The sequence below is a fragment of the Epinephelus fuscoguttatus genome, linkage group LG10 (assembly GCF_011397635.1).
Source record: "Epinephelus fuscoguttatus linkage group LG10, E.fuscoguttatus.final_Chr_v1".
In the NCBI taxonomy this organism is placed as follows: domain Eukaryota; kingdom Metazoa; phylum Chordata; class Actinopteri; order Perciformes; family Serranidae; genus Epinephelus; species Epinephelus fuscoguttatus.
The window spans coordinates 41812392-41832750 of NC_064761.1; the positions used below are offsets into that span (position 1 = coordinate 41812392).

The following is a 20359-nucleotide window of genomic DNA, read 5'->3' on the forward strand; positions in this document are numbered from 1 at the left end:
AGATAAGAGCGATAAAAGTGTTACTACTTGCGTTACAGTCCAGAATGTAATAAATACTGGAATTTATTTGGTATGTGCTGCATGTTAGCACCAAGAAAGTATTGCTTCTTTCATTCTGAGTTTTGTTGTACATTTGTACAGTTACTGGAAACCAACAGGACTTTTTCTATGAAGAAAAGCAGAAGTGTAAATAACATAAATGCTGGCTGAATTCCATTTAGCTGCATCTGTGTGAGGTTCCTAGTATTGTGCATGTTGGTCACTGTTATACTGTCATGGTTTATTAAAAGTAGCAGCCATGCCTTCTCTCCTCTGAAAGTATTGTTTCATTCATTCTGAGTTTTGTTGTACATTTGTACAGTTACTGGAAACCAACAGGACTTTTTCTATGAAGAAAAGCAGAAGTGTAAATAACATAAATGCTGGCTGAATTCCATTTAGCTGCATCTGTGTGAGGTTCCTGGTATTGTGCATGTTGGTCACTGTTATACTGTCATGGTTTATTAAAGGTAGCAGCCATGCCTTCTCTCCTCTGACAAGTCAAAATGTCTGCTGTGACAAAAGACCTTTGAGCCAGCTGACAGCTGCTGAGATGATTGGCAGCCTCTCCCTCTCCTAATTGTATTTACTTTGTACTACTGGATTTGTTTCATGTGGACAATCGGAAGACATTGTTTCATGGCACAAAACAAACATGGCCACTTGATGCTACTGTTGATGTTACTAGAAATCAGACTTATCCTTGGACATCAAGACTAACCAAGTTAGGTAAAAAGAAAAAAGAGTTAGTGGGCACTCAAACCAAAAACAGCCAAGGGACTATGTTGTTGGTGGCATGTCATTCAGGGTAAACACACTGACTTGCGGTGACATTCAAACTACAATTCAAGAAGTCCAGTTTGAGTGACAGATCCATGAATTTAAAAGTTTATAAGACGGCAAAATGCTGCACTGTGGTATATAATACTTGCAGACAGGATGATCATGGTGGTGATCATTTTACCTTTATCCACAGCAATCACAAGGTAAACAGTAGAAATATGTTGTTGTAGTTACAAAGTCAAGTAAAAATGTGTTCTTGCATGTATTTGATTGGCCAGTGCAGCTTCCTGTCAGATGTCAAGTGCTACTGAGCAACATGGGAGCAGTTGTGCAGGCAGATGGTAGTCAGGTGATGAGGATACTGTGGGTGCTTACCCTGCAAACCACTGTACTCTGAACGTGTTAAAAATGACCTCCAACAGTGAAAAGTGCAGCGGAATGGTCATTTTTAAGTCGGAATTCCAAGATCCACCAAGCCTGATTTTACCAACAAACACACATTGATCATAGCGTTAATTCAGACGACTGCAGCAAGCACCGCGATGCCAGCGACCAGAGCATCAAGCAGAAGTTGAGAGAAGCTGAACTTTATGCAAATGAGCAGCGCTGCCGCCGAAGCAGCAGCCAATTGCAGACCGGGATTCGGATATGGAGGTCTGGGCTCTCCCAGAGCTGTACCAGCCGGTGAAATTCCTTGTGTTGCCGGGTTTGCAGGACTCTGTGGACCCAGGCGGCCCGACAGCTACGGGCCCTGTGTTTCCTCAGCAAATACGCCAATGCAATACAAAGGAGGCTTCCGAAAGTGCGATCCATGAGCTCCCGCTTATTTACCACCAATTACATTTCTCAGTGGTCCTTACGTACCAACAGGAGGGTAAAATCATAATTATAAAAGACTCACACTCATATGTGTTTATTAGCGTTATTTTAATTGTGTAATGAAAGTCATGAATAATACATAGTGAAGACACATATTTGTTCATCCTTGTAAAGTTCACCGCCGGTCAGCCTAGATGGACACATCTGCAGCTCCTGGGCCCCGCTGCCTTTGCCGCTGCAAGCGCCTGCTGGAGCTGGCAGTGTGAGCGATGTCAGAGCGACCAGAGCGCCCACAGGCAACTATGAAGCTTTTGGTGGGAATGCACAGTTAGGCTTTCCATGTAGGCACATGGAAGGGCAGGGGGGTGGGGGGGTGGGGTTGCTCTCTCTGCTTCAGGCTTTCTTCATTTGCACATGGAAGGGCAGAGAGGTGTGATCTCTCTGTTTTAAGGCTTTCCACATAAGAGCATGGAAGAGGCTTTCTGTGTAGGCCTGAGGAAAGGCAGAGAGGCTCCAGAACAGAGTCACACTATCAAATATAATACTGCAAATGGAAATAAAGTGTTTTCTGACTGAACCGACGTCACAGCAACATGGTGGCGCAAACAGTGAACCTTACTCAGTATCACCTTTCATCAATTATTAACTTATTTAGTGTTTTATGTAGTGTTTGTGTTTTTGAAACATGCTGTATGATGCTGTAATGATAATGGCAAAAATGAATGCACACAAGTTTTACAATTTTATGCTGTTGGCTGTGGCTCACACTATTTTGCTTGGCACTTGTACACACAATTTTTTGGTGTTGTACGTTATTCTAATGAGCAAAGACAAGAAAGACAGTTATTTTATATAGCTTTTCTCTTCGCTGATAATGCTGTGGCAATTGATTTAGGTTCTCTGTAGATACTTACGAAGCTGTAAATGTTTGCTAGTGGTGTCCAGATTTTGCCAAGCAGATGCACCGGGACCATTTTAGATCAGAAACTGAGAATACGGAGTCAGAATTATTTACTTTGGACTTTGGCATCAGTGGGCAGGCAATGACTAGTTCTGAAATTAACACAATAGAGAGATACCCCTTTTCCGCCAAAATATCTCTGGTTCTTTAACCAGATCTGTTCAAGACTCTCGGGCCCTTAATGCCATCTAGCGAACCAGCCCACCAATTTTGAGCAGAACTATTGTAATCAAGGATGCATCATCAACCGAGGGCATTGCACAATGCACAACAGAAGTAATACATTCTAGCAAAATGGCAAATTGATTACCTACAAGCATTCGTTCCGTTATTGCAGATATAAGCTTTTAATGATAAGAGGACATGGACTACTGCTACATGCAAGACTCTATCCTCTCTTTGGTTTGCACAGGGCACGGAAAACCTGCTGTTTTTGTGTTTCAGCTGGGAATCAACTATCTGAACCTATTTATTTTTTGGTCAAAATTCTCTGAACAGTTCAAGATTATGTGCACGAACCAGAACTTAGCTCGTTCCATGTTGGTGGAAAGGGGGTATGTGGGGGAAAGAATCTGGAGAACCAAAGAAGGAGATGGAGAAACGCTATTGTTCCAGCACAAACAAAGCAATTAGCAGCATCCTGTTTGTGACAGAAAGAAAGAAAGAGGCTGGTCTTAGTTTGGAAAACTACTTGAACGAAGTATGGTATTTGGAGAAAGTATGGTCCCATTTGTTTATAGTAATGTGACAGTAATGATGCTGTAAAATACATGCTAAATATTAATAGCTGAACACAGCAGAGGACAAGGCCATCATTAGGACAGCATGTCTCCTCAAACTGCCATTAACATAACTGTTTTCCCAAAGCGTCAGCAGTTACTTTGTTAGAGCAGCAGACTTTCTTTCTCATTTAAGAATGAGGCTCTTCAACATGTCTTGGCAATAAAGACATCATTGACATTGTCTCTCAGAGAGGCCATAAAACATACATTGACAGTTATTGTTCACTCTCAAAGGAGACATTATCTTGTTGCTCACCAGGCCTCAGAGACAACAAACAAGCATCTGGCTGCGGACAGTTTACAGCATTGTGCCACGCCTCAGCATTTCTTAAGATATGCTGAGTGAAAGCCTTCTGTAGGGGGTGGACGTGTAGTGAAAGTGGTCACTGTCTTTTCTCTCAGAGTCTGACTCACTTCCTTGCACTGCTCGTAGCATCTGCACACATCATGGGGGGTTCAAGTGTCCTGTGAGGAGTCAGAGATAAAACATTTGTGGTGGGATTCAAACCCAGGAGTCGATTCCTGTAACTCAGATGTGTGACTTGTGGTCAGGGAGTTTTGTAAATGGGTCATAGATTGGAGAAAAAACACACACATACACACTCACACACATATGCAGACACACAGATTCTTGTACTTCTATCTTTGTGAGGACCGTCATTGACATAATGCATTCACTAGCCCTAACATGACCTAATCGTAACCTGAGCCTTAAAACCAAGTCTTGACCCTCAAACAGGCCTTAAAATCACTTTCCAAAAATGTCCCCACTCTGTTGGCTAAAAAGTGTTTCGGTCCCCTCTATGTATCAAGTATAAGTACACATTTACACACATGTATACAATGACAGTGTGGGAATGGACCTCTTTTGGGAGCACCGACAGGCACAACATGGAGTTAACTGGGGGTCAAACAGAGACAAGCATGTAATCTCACGTTAAGGCCTTTGCTCAGTCCATGTCACCCTGACCCCCTGTCTTCGTCGCTCATCTGTTTCTGTCTTTCATCCCTCACTCGCACTCCTCTGTCTGCTCCTGTCTTTTTGTTGTCTTTGCTCAAGTCCTCACAATTTTTGTCTTGTTTTGAGCTAGCCTGCTAGCACAGCTGTGGGGATGGCTCTGTTGGTTGGACCATGACTTTGCTACAGACTTAAATATCTTGACAACTATTGGACGGATTGGCACAAAATTTTGTACAGACATTCATGGCTCCCAAAAGATGTATCTTGATGAGTTTGGTGCACACTTTCCTCTCTCGGTTTCCTCCTGGGCTCACAGTTCTCCAATATTTCTCCCAATTTATCACACATTTTCGCACCTTTTTGTTATCACAGCCTGTTTCTGGCACTGTACAGTGTCTATAAGCCTTACTAGTCTAATAGGGTACGGTTTCCAACCTATTGTTGTCTCTCCCTCTCTGTGTCCTTCTCTGACCCTCCAGGACTGGAGAGGGGCGTCCATCAGGCCCACATGAGTTGGGCATCGCTGCCATTGGACACCTTCTCTGTGCTGACCATGTTATGCGTGCATAAAGGCGGATTTATACTTGTGTGGTGGCGTGTCTGCTGCAGTTACACCTCCAAAACACTAGTCGGTGGTGGGGTTTCTATAAGGTGCTGTAAAGTTTAAATGATTCAAAACACAATTTAAACATGGCTTAATAGAGACAATTTCAATTACAAGTACACAAATCAGCTTCATTATAACTAACAAGAGTCACAGACAAAGCCCTTGTCTTTTGCTGGACACATTTTCCCCACAAATACAACATGCTAACGTTATTAGTGTAAGCGACGTGGGTGTGTGTGCATGAATGAATGAGTCCAACAACGTACTGGGTTCTGTTCATAACGTTTAGTGCAGTCTCTGAACACAGGTCACAAAAACAGCCATACGATTATCCTCCGTTTTTCCTTCCTCCTTCTCCCTAAATCTGACCTCCACATTACCCGCTGTTTCAACAGCGCCGCCAAGTGGCTAACACTAACACATGCCATAAAAATTCAGGCAATACTTCAATAATGCTCCAGTGAACAATAATACAATGAGAACAGTAACTTTTACCCATAAAATATAAATTCAGTCTTACATTAGCACAAGCCTATGACATTTTGCATTGTATAAATTAGCCTAGCGGCTAGCAGAGATTTCCTCTACTCATATGAAGCCAGCGAAAACAGTAACATTTAACAAAGGTAAGGTTACAAAATTTGGCTCCATTACAACTCACAAGGTTCACTGACAAAACAACTGTCTCTATATAAACACTATATACTAAACACGTTTTCCAAATAAATACAAATTGCTAACATTATTAGCACAAGCCTATGGCATTTTACACTGTGTAAATTAGCAAATTAGCCAGCTAGTGGAGATTTCCTCTGCTCATATGAAGCCAGGATAAATCACACACAAGACTTAAAATGCTATTTTTGTGGAGGCTTTATTGTCTTCACAATTTATTTTTTCTAATCTGTGAAATTAAAGTAAATAAAATCTTTATTTCCACTGAGGGAAATGGTTTCAGCTTACAGAAAGAGACAGGAGGTCTGTGCCACCGTGACGTGCAGTTGCATTTCTGGGGAGGTGCACGTCAGAGCCCACACCATAAGTACAGCATTGATTCGACGCAGAAGTATACACCCTGCTTAAATCTGATGGGATGCTGTATTAAGGGATTGAGGGGTGCTTTGAGGGTTGGGGGGGACTCGGCTTGCCCTCCACCATGCTGGGGTACTCAGCTGTCTTCCAGAGGCCCTGAGTTTCATGCTCCACCTCGCTTTGGCATGTAGGAACAAGTGGTGTGTGGGCCAGGGAGGACAGCTGGCTGTGGGTTCCTGGTATGGGCCAAGCCTACAGCCTGGCTTCCCCTCCTCCCCTGGTACTCTGCTTGAGTACTTGGGACTCTGCTTGAGTACCAGGGTCATGTACCAAAGACCAAACCAAATTATAGCTGCTGCGCAGCAATGGCGGGGCAAAATTAGGCAATTCTGAGCAACACACACACTAAAACAAAGCATATCACAACGTAGAAGTTACATCATATAATTATGGCATGCCCTTCAAATTGTGGATGAGTGGCTGAAGTGATCAGACTCATAATATACAAAGGAAAGAAAAAACTCAAGAACAAGAAAGTAAGAATAACATTAACTGCTAGCAATTATGAACAAACTGGCCTGATCTAGCTTAAAGCTAAACATTATCCATGGTGACAAAGACAATTTTTAAAATGTAAAAGTAGCTATTGGATAGACTCTGCATATTGACTGATAGCTAAGCCAAATAAACAGGGAAAAGAGACAAGGGATGATAGCAGTCTCTAATCCACATAGCATGATGCCTGAACATAGGACTTTCACATTAGAATGTCCATTCTGCCTTAGCTGAGGCTTGAACTCATAATCTTCAACACCAAGAACCATCCTCTATCTCACTGAGCTAATTGGCAAACAGAAATGTCATATGTAGCTTCACAAACTGACTAAGCCAGTTACCTGTGTGCAAGACAGCAGCTGTTAGTGTGTAAAGACAGATTTCAAAGGGCTGTCAAAAATTCAGTTATTAAGACAAAAATCCGAAAATACACAAATTGCATCTAGACAGCATGGAGATGTTGGTAATTTGTTTTTAACAATGATTGATTTGCTCCATAAGTGAAAAACTGATGTTTAAAAATGGCATTTTTGCATCGACTCCAATTGTTCGCATGAGAGCGAAATTCAAAATGCTGTAAAAAAAAATTCAGTTTTTGAGATAAAATTCTGAAATTTTCCAACCATCAGCTACCATGACTCTAGAATTTTATCATTTTTTTTTAATGAACATTGAAAATGTATTTAGCAAGAACCGTTTACAGTCAAACATTTTGATGCACTGTAGGCTCAATTTTTGATAAATCAAAAATCTGTGTGGATTGTTTGTGTAGGACAGTCTGAAGATGTAGCAAGTTTGGTGTCAATTGAGCAAAAATTGTGGGAGGAGATAGGTTTAAGAAGTTTTACTGTTTTTGAAAAAAAACAGAGTGATGGACTTCATAATTTGCAGTAGGTTTAAATGTACAAAAGTTTCTTCAGTATTGGGGCTACATTTTGGTGAAAGTTGCAAATCTGTAGCACATATGGTTGATTTGTTGTGAATTTTCAAAATTTTGAACTTTAGAGGCTTGCTGTAGCGCCACCATGAGGACTATTGGCCTGTTTTTGCAGCTGAGGCAATGTGGCATGGGACTGGACCTTTGTGCAAAGTTTGGCGATTTTTCGTGCATGGGAAGTATGATTTCCTCAGAAGAAGAAGAAGAAGAAGAAGAAGAAGAACATGCAGCAAAACAATAGGGTCCGGGCAGCCTAATTAAATTATTGTTATTTTCATCCTTTAAAAGTCAACAGAATGCAGAAAACGGAGTGTCTGTAACTCACATTTTTGAGATCTCAAAGTTAGCCTAGCTTTCCCATGAGGGTTACATTTTGTTTAGGCTGAAACATCTCGACATTTAGTGGACAGATTGCTGTATTTGGTGCACACTATCATGGTCCCCAGAGAATGAACCAGCTACCTTTCCAGTTAGCACCACCATCAGGTCAAAATTTGAATTCATCTAGTACTTTGGTTTCTGACCCAATACATGCAAAACATTGTCACCGGCCTCAGCTGTACTTTGTGCTTAGCGCTGATTAGTTGATATTGGCACCCTAACACGCTAAAGATGGCAAACATTAGTTATATCTGCTTAACATGAGCATGTTAGCATTACTGTGTCAGCATTTAGCTCTGGTATCTATCTATCTGTTGCTGTCTCTGAGCTGTCAGTTGTAAGAAATTGCAGTGTCACTAAATTCTCGTAGAACCCCATGAACCTGGAATGACTCAATCTGACAACTAACACAACCCTGAGGTTTATGTGTGAGCATGTGCATAAAAATACTTTAGGTCAGAGACATTAGGAGCTCCTTTGAGAACAATGTGGTGCAGATTAGACTAAGTTTGAATCACGTGTGGGGAGATTCACCACAAAAATATTTCAGCATTCTCCAGAGAGATTTGGGATGAGTGTTCAGTTAGGGTAATGTGGAAACACACACGTACACAAAAGAATACACACACATATGCTGTATATGCATTTACATAAGCTTGGGCCAGATTGTAGATAATGATAGATGAGCTTTGGGAGCTTTGTTACATACTAAATCACATTCCCTAACTTGCCTCGATCTAGTCCCGTGTCTGACCTTATGAAACCTTGCAGAAAGCTGCACTCTCCTCTGTTACCCTCTGATTCCCGCAGAGAAAGACAAACTGATACCAGCACTGAATCATGCGCTTCACGATCTATAACCCCTACTTTACTGTATTCGGTCAAATTACAGCTTTCAACCTGAATACGCACAAATTCCAGTAAATTCCTCAGAGCCAACATCACATCTTTACGAGTACAATGGATGGGCCAAATGTCTGGAGTAGGTATTCAGCTTGTTGTCAGCGAGGCAGATGCATAGTCCCCAAGTGTTGAGCTCACAGTTGGCTCCCTGCAGGATGACACAACAGATACACAAACGCTCCACGGACACACGCTGGATGTCCAGTAAATCAGGCAGCAGCCTCTGGATCACAGCCAGAGGGACTGAGCTGTACTCTGACTCCCAGTGATCACCCAGTGGCTCTGCGCTGCTGGAGAATGCATGTATGTGTTTTTGTTTGTGTGTGCATGTGGGAGCAATATGGGTTTGAGTGCTGGGGTTGCGTGAGCAGGTGATCCACGGGGGTTTAAGCAACTTTGGCTGGATGACAGAATTCCCTTTGGCAACCTTGAAGAGAAAACAAGGCAGAGGAGAAAGAGGGAGAGAGACGCTTGCCTAACTCCATTTTGTACATTTGAAGGATCACAGAGGCCTGCATCGCAGTCGTCTTACCCCATTTCCTCCTCACCTGTCACTGCTCTCCCTTCATCCGCTGTCCCCCTTTCTTTCTAATCTCTCCAGGCCTTCATCTGCTCTAAAGAAACTAGACACCAATAGAAAACTTCACTCTGGATTTGTTTAACCTGCCTGACTGCATCAGTGGAGATGATGACTGTGGTGAGTGTGTGTTTCTATATGTGTGTGTGTGCATTCAAAGAGGTCAAGATGTCATTAGGTTTTTCCTTTTGATGTTTCTGTCTTAACCATGATGTTTGGTACAATGATCTCTGTGTCAGTAGAAAAAATGAAATAACCACCAATAAAACTTTTTTGCATCTGTAAAAATCATGTCTAGTAAAAAGATCAGAGCAACATAATCCCTGTGCTCCTTTTCTGACCTGTCCACTCCTCCATATGGGACATTAGGGGACTGACGGGAGGGGGAGATGTCTTTTCCATACAGGGAGTCACGGATGAGGTGAAACGTAATGCAGCTTTTACGTTGTTCAAATTGAAAATAAGAGGATTTAGGTTAGTGAATAAGGCTGAATCCTTGCGCACAAACTCAGACGCAATATTTGTAAAGAAGTTAAATGAGGCTTCGCAAGACATGTTGAAGGAAATGTGGATCTGAGAGAACCAGAGCACAGAAGAGTAGGTGGACACAGAGGCCGATTATATGAAGATGACATAATCACCTGTTAACCCCCGCGTGCGGCTGACATCTGTGAAATTTATTAACTTTCTATCCTTCGCTCTCCTCTCCCTGTTTTTCCATCCAGCTCACCACCCGTGCACAGACACTATGTCACACAGGGATAGTGTTGTTACGTGTGAGGCAGGCAATTAGTTTTTATATTCATGCAGTAGTTACATTTCAGAAACGAGGCTCCTTGAACGGCAAATCGTTCCAAGTCAATCCAATGGTTAAAACCACAAATATGAACCTCATGGTGGCACTAAAGGGAAAAGTCAGGGGATCACCAAAATAATTAGGATACATCATCTGGGAACCATGAATGTCTGTGCAAAACTCTGTGCCAATTCAGCAGATGTTCAGATATTTTACTGCATAAGGGAAACATTTGGTCTGCTGATGGTGCTGGACAAAAAGTCAGGGATCAACAAAGTCAATGGGATTCATCCTCTGGGACAAAGAATGAAAGGGTAACACAAATAGGCCAATTTGTGAGTGCTGATATATCAGCCATCACTAATATTAGCTATCATAGCAAAGTTCATTTATTCATTAATTTTCTGTCACTGCTTATAGCTGGAGCCTATCCCAGCTGACACTGGGTGAGAGGCAGGGTTCACCCTGGACAGGTCACCAGACTATCACAGGGCTGACACATAGAGACAGACAACCATTCACACTCACATTCACACCTACGGACAATTTAGAGTCACCAATTAACCTGCATGTCTTTGGACTGTGGGAGGAAGCTGGAGCACCTGGAGGAAACCCACGCTGACACAGGGAGAACCGAGAACATGCAAACTCCACACAGAGGGGCTCCCCCACCCTGGGTTCAAACCAGGAACCCTTTTGCTGTGAGGTGACAATGCTAACCACTGCACCACCGTGCTGCAATAACACTTCCGTCAGGACATGCATGAAAAGGAAACATTAACGTCAATACGTTATTTTGCGCTAAAAATGTCTGTAATTGCATGGAGTGGAAACATTTTTGGTGAAAAGAAACCACTATGCAAGAGCTAATCAATCAACCAGCACTAATGCTGTATATCATAGCAGTTACCTGCAGTAAATCAGCCACGCATTCACACAGCAACAAACCATTGATGTGTTTATGCATATTCATGTTAATGTCTTTGCTATGTTCTATTTGTCACATAGCTGTAGTATAAGTATAAAAACAAAATCAGGGAGTGCAGCAAAATGCCGCCTACCTACTTTTGTTTATACAGAATGTGCCTTTTTCGGGCAATGGGGGGCGTGAGCAAGTAACAAAACGTGTAGCTCAGCGTGTGACGTAAACAGTGACGTGGGAGGGAAGCCACGGCTGGTCAGTCCTTCGGCTATTCTCTCGTAAGTCGGCCCATTCTTCACCGTCCCCGTCATCTGACGGTTAATGGCCTCTTCGTTTGCGAGGACAAGGAGGGCACGCAATTCCTTGTCTCCCCAGTTGCTCATCTTTACAGTGTCTGTCAGGTTTGTGTTTCCCTCTTGCTACTAGCTGCTCGCTAATTCCTGCTATCAGCTGTTTCCTGTTTATCCACCGCCAGTGGCTCGCATATGTGGCATCATCAACAGCTCCTCCCACAAGTCATCAACAGCCCCTCCCGTGGTGGAAGGGTGCCTCGTTCTGTTTAAACTAAAAGGGTTCCACCAATATGTCTACCCTACGAGGCGGAAAATTGGGCACCTCAGATCAACTCGCCAATCCGGCTGTGTGTGTCTAAACGCTTGCAGCTTGCCGGCAAAACAGCCCAACATTCGCCGAAAATCTGGCAGTGTAAAAGGAGTTACTGTCTCTATTTATCATGAAACCGCTGCTGCGTGAGTGAGCTCAGCGAGTCACACACACAGTGACAGGGCTAACTGTTAGCATTACATGGCTAACATTAGCCAACGGTTATTAATGGGTTTAATGACAGACTTGAGCTGTTTCGGTGTTGGTGTGGGATAGTTGGGACTGTTTAATGGCTCAGTGTTGGATGTTAGCTGCTGCTGCTGTGTTAGCTTGTGCTAACCGAGCAGAGGGAGACCAGCTCAGAGAGACACCCTGTCGAACAGCAACAGTGGCTTATTGTTGTCGGAAAGCTGAACACTCATCATAATAGGTTCCAAATCTGTGACAGCATCACAAGAATTTTTGCAGTTTTCACTTGCCTGCTTAATTTCATTGCAAATAAATGCCTCAAAAAGTTTTTTAGAAAAGCTACCGTGAAATCAGGCAATTTAGGCCTCAACAATGCAAAAAAAGGCTGCAAAATAAAAACAGATTTATTGCATATTTGCATGGTATAATATATAGCTGTACTTGCTTATGATAAAAAATATATTAGGATATTAGTTTTCAAAGTTTGAATTTTTTCTGGGAGGCACCTCAAGACCCCACGACAGATTTAGTCCACCTCATTGTTAACTTTACGGCTACAGCCTTACAATAGTTGTTAAGATACTTCACTCTGGAAAGATGTGGTTTAACCGACAGATATGTGGACCAGCACTTATATAGCACCTTTCTAGTCTTCTGATCACTCAAAGAGTCACATTCACCCATTCACACACACATTCACTTGTGACCGAGGCTACCATATAAGCTACCAGCTGCTACTCAGTTTTTAACACACTCACACACCAATCAAACAGCCATCAGGAGCAATTTGGGGTTCAGTATGTTGCTTGAGGATACTTTGACATGCAGACTAGAGGAGCCAGGTATTGATATCCATAGAGCCACAGCTAAACCCTGACAAACACTTCAAACTGAATATTCCTCATTGCTCTCACTTACTATTATTACACCTACCGTTTGTTCTGCACACAAATATGAACCTTTCAAATCAGAACACATGAAATAGGTTAATCCAGTCTTCCTGTCTGTCACAATTAACATGAGGTTGATGTCTGACTCCTTTTTACTCTCACTGGATTTTCATTCATATCAAATTGCTCCAAAATATCTCTCTAGCTGGAACAAAGACGTAGTGTTCTCATGCCGGATCATCATCATAAAAACATGGCATTAATCCTGTAAGTATTAATCCTCCTGCTGCCTACACATGTTCCTTCTGACTGACACCCCACCGTGTCCTTATTTTAACCACTGAAACACATATAATACTGCAGATAGACCAAAAACTGGGTTAATACTTTACAAAATCAGTCGACACTTGTCATTTATTTAAAAGCTGCTCCATTTTCCCAACGTGTCTGTTTATGTTGAGTTAAGGAAATTATTCCTTCTGTGAAATCTGAGGTGACACAGCAGGGCAGGGGTGCAGGTGGTGGAGGAAGCTGTTGCTGTTCTTTATCATTCTGTTTCAGTTGTTCATGTCAGGATGGAAAACATTTCAATCAGGAGGTGGAATGTGGGGCACAAAGTGTTTCTCTTTCTCTTTCTTTCTTGCACACTAGATTCATTTTTTTTGTCCACTCTGTGTCCTGCAGGTGGGTCATATTATGTCTACACACCTCATGTGTAAAACAGACACTGACATACTGTAAACAGCTGACTGCTGGGAGTCTCTGCTCCCATTTCCCTTAAGGAAGTGCAGAGTCCTGCCCACACTGCTCTCCTCCGGCTCTCCTCTGGCTCTCCTCTGGCCAGCCTGTGTGCTTCCCCGGGCCCAGCTGCCTCTCTGCTCCCTGGACCGTGCTGCAGAGAAAAGGCCCTCAGAGCTCCAGGCCTATGGACGGCTCTCCTGGAGGTGCCACCCTCACCACAACCCAGCTCCATCTCTCTCTAACACACACTCACTCGCAACGTTCAGGCCAAACCGGAGCCACCTACAGTAGCACTCTTGTTATGCCGCGATGCTTTTTATATCATGTGTGCCAGTGGACCATTTCACTCAGGGCTCTCTGACTACAACCACTACATGGCATGAGGAGAAGTCTGTTAGTCCACCGTGTTTTGGAATCGCCAGCTGAGAGCCACTCTAACCACTTACACACATGCTGACTCTCCGCTACTGTGCTGAGTTAAATATAAACTAAAATGAATATTTCCCACTTTCTAATTCTGCATTCCTGCTTGTGACAAACGTTTTGCAGACCTGTGTGATATTCACCCATGTCCCTGTTCAGTCATTTGGTGCATATGGCATGTGGACACATATGTTATCAATCTGTCAGGCGTCTTCTCAGAAAGGAAAGGTTTTCCACAGCAATTATACTGGAATCTCTAACAAAGTCCAGTTGAGCAGAACGGGGTTAACTCGCCGCTGACACTTACCAGCTGTCAAATGACACTTTATTTACATTTGAGTGTATCAAAAATGTTTAATTGGCTGTATTACTCAGTTATGTTGCATGTTCACTTGATGAAAACCCTTTTATTATGGCAACCTTAGATGGGAATTTTTATTTCCCTTAGTGTTTTTATTTCTCTTTAGGCATAGAAAATATATTGTAATGTATATTTAAACATGCGTTTTTCAAGATTCTTTTCACATGTGCAGGTTTGAGGTTTTAACTAAACGGTAAATGGACTTGCACTTGGATAACATCTTATTAGTCTTCCGACCACTCAAAGCTCTTTTTACACTACATCACATTCACCCATTCACACACACTGGCTCAGCTTTAACAAATTAAGTTAACAGTTTGCATGCATCTTTTTAAGTGGTGCCAACTCTGGCATTATTGAGTAAATCCAATGAGTCTTTTACAACTGACAAACCAACTTAGTTTAGTGCAGCCGACATGATTTGCTTTAACATCGAAAAGCTTAATTGAGTTGAACTAACATAGTATTGATCCAAAAGTTGTGGCAATATTTAATGATCAAATTACTTTATTAAAGATATTCTAACTTATTATTCTAAATCAGTCCTACTCAGAAATTTCAAAATTGTTTTTGGCTTCCACCAACATCTTAAAATAATTGTCAACTCACTTAAAAACTTTAATGTGACAAATGTATTTCTTTAATGCTAAAAAAACGTCTTCATTTCAAGCATGAATCATTTTGCAGAGTGCACATTCATAAGCTGATGGTAAGGTGCCACCTGCTACACAGTTTTTAACTTACTTACAAATTGGTCAGTATCTTTCTCAAGGATATTACAACATGCTGACAGGAGGAGCCAGGGCTCGAAGCAGTGATCCTCTGATTAGTGGATGACCCGCTCTATCGTTGAGCCTCAGCTGCCCTGGAAACATTCATTACCTCCGCCAAGGAGGTTATGTTTTCACCGGCGTTGGTCTGTTTGTCTGCAAAATAACTCAAAAAGTTCTGAACGGATTTTGATGAAATTTTCATAAAGGGTTGATAATGGGACAAGGAACAGATGATAAAATTTTGGTGGGGATTGGTTGAAGCGAAGTGGATAAAATAATAAAATGGCGGGAAATCCGAGCTGCTTGGCGGAGGTCTGCACTCTCTGAGTGTTCCAGTTTAAATATATATTTAACAAACCACTGGATAAAATGATTAATTTCTGAAAACTATAAACTAAAATATATCTTTGATGCTGGTACTCTAGTTCACAAATTAACACTCATATACAAATATAACATATTCTAATACTGTTCAAGCATCAGCCTCCTCAGCTCACAGCCCAGTTGCCAGAAGATAATGGTGTCACTGAACATTTCTGTGAACCATAAATATGTTAAATTTGCACATTTCATATTATCATATCAACATTTCTAAATTGACTCCATATATGAGCTGACTTTGTCATCAGGAGGAGGAGAATATGGTGGATGGCGTTGAATGAAGGAGGGAAGCCTTCCAAGCTGCAGACCACCGCTGGAGACCAACAAACAATAAAACTGGTTGAGATTCAGTGAGTTGTTGCTGTGTTTCCAGTGGCTTATTAGGCACCAAATGTGGGTGTTTTTTAGCATCACATTACTGTTTTTCCAGCTGGAGTAGTGGCACAAAAGGTGGTTGTTTGTAACCAACACATCATTGATTTTCCAGCATGATTATGCCCTCAGAATTGGGTACTTTAAGCCAAAACATGGAATTTTCCTAACCATAACCAAGTGGTTTTTATGCCTAAGCCTAACCACCCGTTAACCACAGCGTTGCTTTAATATATCCACTACATATTAGCATGCAAATGTAACATATTTGTGGTTTGCAGAAACATACAGTGGCAACATTTTTCCTGGCAATTGGGTTATTGCTAGCATCTGCTAGCAGGTATTCATCATCATCACTGCCACAAGCATCATCAGTCAGTAATTGTATGATGTAAGGCAATGCATGATGATGATTATTCCTGGTTCTCTCCACACATAAAATTAGTACTTGGGAATTTTAACTTAGCAGCTGTATTTTTCTTTATGCAGGCCTTACAACAAACCAATTTTCAAGTGATTTCCCTGTCACAGACAATGTTGTCACATGCTCCCATGATCTTATGTGTTTGGTGTGAGGTGGTCGTCTTGACATTCCAGTATGATCAAACATGTTCAGTATCATTGTAAGTTTTTAGTCTTGGCTCATGCAAATAGTGAAGCTCAATGATGGGCACTCACTCCAGCAGCAAACAGGCAGTAAACAGGGAGGGCACTTTGGGGAAGTGCAAGTGAACAATTCTCAGTTCTCTCGTACGTAGAGTTAACAAGAGGCTGTGTTTTAATTCAGTGTGTATCTGATCCACCAGCTAACACGTAGAGGCTGGTAGCGAGTTGAGGCAACTCTGTGCACAAACACTGTTTATCTTTATCGACCAGATTGATGCTGAACGGACAAGAATACTGCTGACATGTGACACCTTTTATCTTGTGTTTCTAGAGTTAGATGTTTTTGCAGACACATAAGGAATTGTTGATATGTCACATTTCTTAAAATGGGCTTTGGAATAACATTTTCCACCAGCAGCAAGATGGGAAATAATCTCAAAAGGAATCTAATTGTAATCTTGCACGTGACTCTGCAAGATCTGCAAATGTGTGACTAAAAAATCACATTGTGTGTAGATGCGAAAGAGTGTGAGACTTCAGCGTGTCAAAAATCAACAAAAAGTCTTGTCACAGTCCTCTGGTGTCTGGTAGGCATTAGATGTTACTTGATGTTGCTGAATTTGACTTACCTACAGGGGTCTGTCTCCTGCTGTGGAAGTATTGGCATGAGCTGGTGAGCATTGCATTCCCTCCGTCCCTCCGTCGGCCATCTTGGTTTTTCAAAAGATTTGTGTTGCACCTATAAAGGCTGGCCAACAGGTGGCAGCGTATGGGATGACCACTTTGACGATTGATGTTCAACTACGGCATCAAAAGCCATGCATATTCAAGGAAATGGCCTTTTGATCGCTGTCCTTTGTAGTGACCACTATGCGTGAAAGCTTCATATTTGCAGAAGCATTAGCGTGTGGTGGAAGCTGTGTCTCCAGTATATAAACTGAGGAAAAACAGCCTTGTTTTTAACGTGACCACGGTGCATTCTGTAGATTATCCAAAGGGGTTTTGAAGAGCTTTTATAAGACCAAGGGTGGAGGAATTCCTCAGCCCACAGAGGACATAATCCATCCAACTTGTGTTAAAATGTCAACATTACCGACAGAGCGACAAGGTTTCCACATGCCAACAGGAACTCGCCTTTTTTATATATAAAAGTTTGGACACTAAGATGACGGAAACATCAGCTTCATGTAAATGAGAGTAAACAGTGAGTGGATGTTCTGTGCAGTATGTGATGCAGTACACACACACACACACACACACACACACACACACACACACACACCCATTGCACTGAGAGAGGTACGGTACTATGTAATGCCTTGGCCTCCCTGTGACGGCCCCGTGCCAGCTCTGCTCTGCTCCACTGCTGCCAAACAAGACCACAACATGGGCCTCTCTGCCTCGGCAGCAGGCCCTCTACTATTACAGCCACGCATGGCTGACCCCAGGCCTACCAGCTGTTCACAGGCACCGTAAATCTCAGTTTGGTGCTGTTTTTTACAACTGACCTCAGACCAGCTGTACTGTCACTGTCAATAAAAGACTGCACTTTACAGGACACTGAGGGGAAACACACATGCCACTATAATGATAACATCAGTCCAATGATTGCACTAAGTGACTGCCTTTTTACTCATTCAGCTCATACAGTAAGTACCAGTTGTTCACTGCTTCGACAGCTCTTGTCTGAGTCTTTCTTTCTTCCTTTTTTAACTTCTTCCTTTCTTTTATTCCTCGTCATGTCATGCTCGCATGAAAACTACTCAGAAAAGTTTTAAATGTATGTGTTAAAGGGAAATTTCAGTTTATTTCAACCTGTCTCCTATCGTCCTAAATTTGTTTCAAGTGACTAGTGACATAGAAATAATAGTTAGCATGTTAGCCGTTAGCCTAGATACAGCCGGGGCGCGTAGTAGTGTCAGACCTGTTAAAACGTAAGTGAAGGGGCAACCTTCAAGTGCAAAGTTAGTCCACTAAACAAGCTTTTTTACCACAAAGACCGCCTCATATCGTTAGGATAAATGTCAGAGAACATATAGAAAACGACATGTAAATGTGCTGTCTTACCTTACCGGTGTGCTGCCATGTTTGTTTATCATCTAGCTCTGCTTTCCAAAGCGTGCCTGAAATCTCGCGAGAACAAGCAGCAACAGCTGGAAGGCAGAACCGGACAGTAGCCTGAAAAGTTCATTCATTTATTTTATGAAAGATTTATAGAATAATGGCTGACTTTTTGCCAGACTTCGACTTTGTGGAGGAGGAATTTGATTTTGCAGAGTTTGATGGCCGCCCTTATTTATTTGAGCCAGAATACACTGACGAAGAGCTTGGTGAAATTGAAGAACAGACGAGGAGAGAGGGAGAGAGGCATAACAGGTAGAGGACGAGAGAGGAGGAATAGCTGCTGCAAGGCTGCGTAGCTCTGGAGATTGGTGGTGTACCTGTGGATGCTGTGCCCCAGTGCCCACAGAAGAGGAATGCCTCTGTTGCAAGGAATGGGACCGGTTGCAGCCTTATTTTCAAGGTCTGGATGTGACCGAGGACGAGACACCTCCACCTGGAGTAGTATCCAGCTGGGCTTTATCTAGAGCTCGCGAGACATATTTCGGCCGCGCTTTGGAAAGCAGAGCTAAATGGTAAACAAACATGGCAGCACACCGGTAAGGTAAGACAACACGTTTACATGTCGTTTTCTATATGTTCTCTGACATTTATCCTAACGATATGAGGCGGTCTTTGTGGAAAAAAAGCTTGTTTAGTGGACCAACTTTGCACTTGAAGGTTGCCCGTTCACTTACGTTTTAACAGGTCTGACGCCCCGGTTGTATCTAGGCAAACGGCTAACATGCTAACTATTATTTCTATGTTGCTAGTCACTTGAAACAAATTTAGGACGATAGGAGACAGGTTGAAATAAACCGAAATTTCCCTTTAAATACCTAATATTGTTACGTGTACATGCGGTTTAAATGGTGTGCTGCTGTGCACGATTACAGCACAGCTTTTGAATTTAATCACTGTGTTATCAAAAAGAGGGTGACACACACTTGAGAAGTGTCATTCAGGCTTTTCTCTCCCTGGTTGAAACACGTTGTGGTGGAGAAAATGACACTTCTTGTTTCAGTCAGAATGGCAAACCATGATGGCACACACTCACACTTACATGCACGCAGTGACGCCAGCCCCTCTGGTCTGGTGTCTGCCCAAGTGTGAAATCACACACACTTCTGAGCCCATGTCTAAGTGTGTGTCGTATTTGTGTATTTCATGTGGTATTTTCGACAAGAGGAACTAAGGTCACGGTGAGGCCGCTGCAAAAGTGTTACTTCTGCAGCTTCTATATTCACTGGCACTATATTAAGCAGTGGTGGAGGAATGTAGTACTCAGATCCTTCACTTCCAGTGTGTAAAAGTAGCAACAGCACAAAACACACTGTAAATCCTCTCTTACAGGTTTTATCTCTGCAGCACTATTGCAACAACCCAATCACCAGAGAAAATATTGGCGTTGTACATTTCTGCATGCATGTTGAATTTGTACATTATTGTGTTGCAGATACGGTGGAACTTTTTGTTTTAACAACACTGTGGTTAATGTGGTTAGGCTTAGGCACAAAAACCCCTTAGTCATGGTTAAGAAAAGATCATGTTTTGGCTTAAAATACCTGGTTTTGATGCCACTATCCTGGCAGAAAACACAGCAATGTCTCTGTAAAAAATAACCACTTTTCGTGCCACGATACCAGCAGGAGATGTTGTGATGTCTCGGTAAAAATAACTGCTTTTTTTGCAGGAAATCAGGGATGTCTTCGTAAAAAATAATCACTTTGCAAGCCACCATCCTAGCAGGAAAAGCAACAATGTCTGAGTAAAAAAAAAACACCTCTTTTTTATGCCACTATAGCAGCAGATGCAGCAGCGTCTCGGTAAAAACAATCACTCTTCATAGCACTATCCCTGCTGGA

General features: G+C 42.3%; 1 protein-coding gene across 1 annotated transcript in view; it reads left to right on the forward strand.

The window, feature by feature from the left end:
- The window catches only part of prkaa2 (protein kinase, AMP-activated, alpha 2 catalytic subunit), a 194377-nt gene that overhangs the window by 116241 nt on the left and 57777 nt on the right, over positions 1–20359 (forward strand). The gene's annotated exons all lie outside the window — the stretch shown is intronic.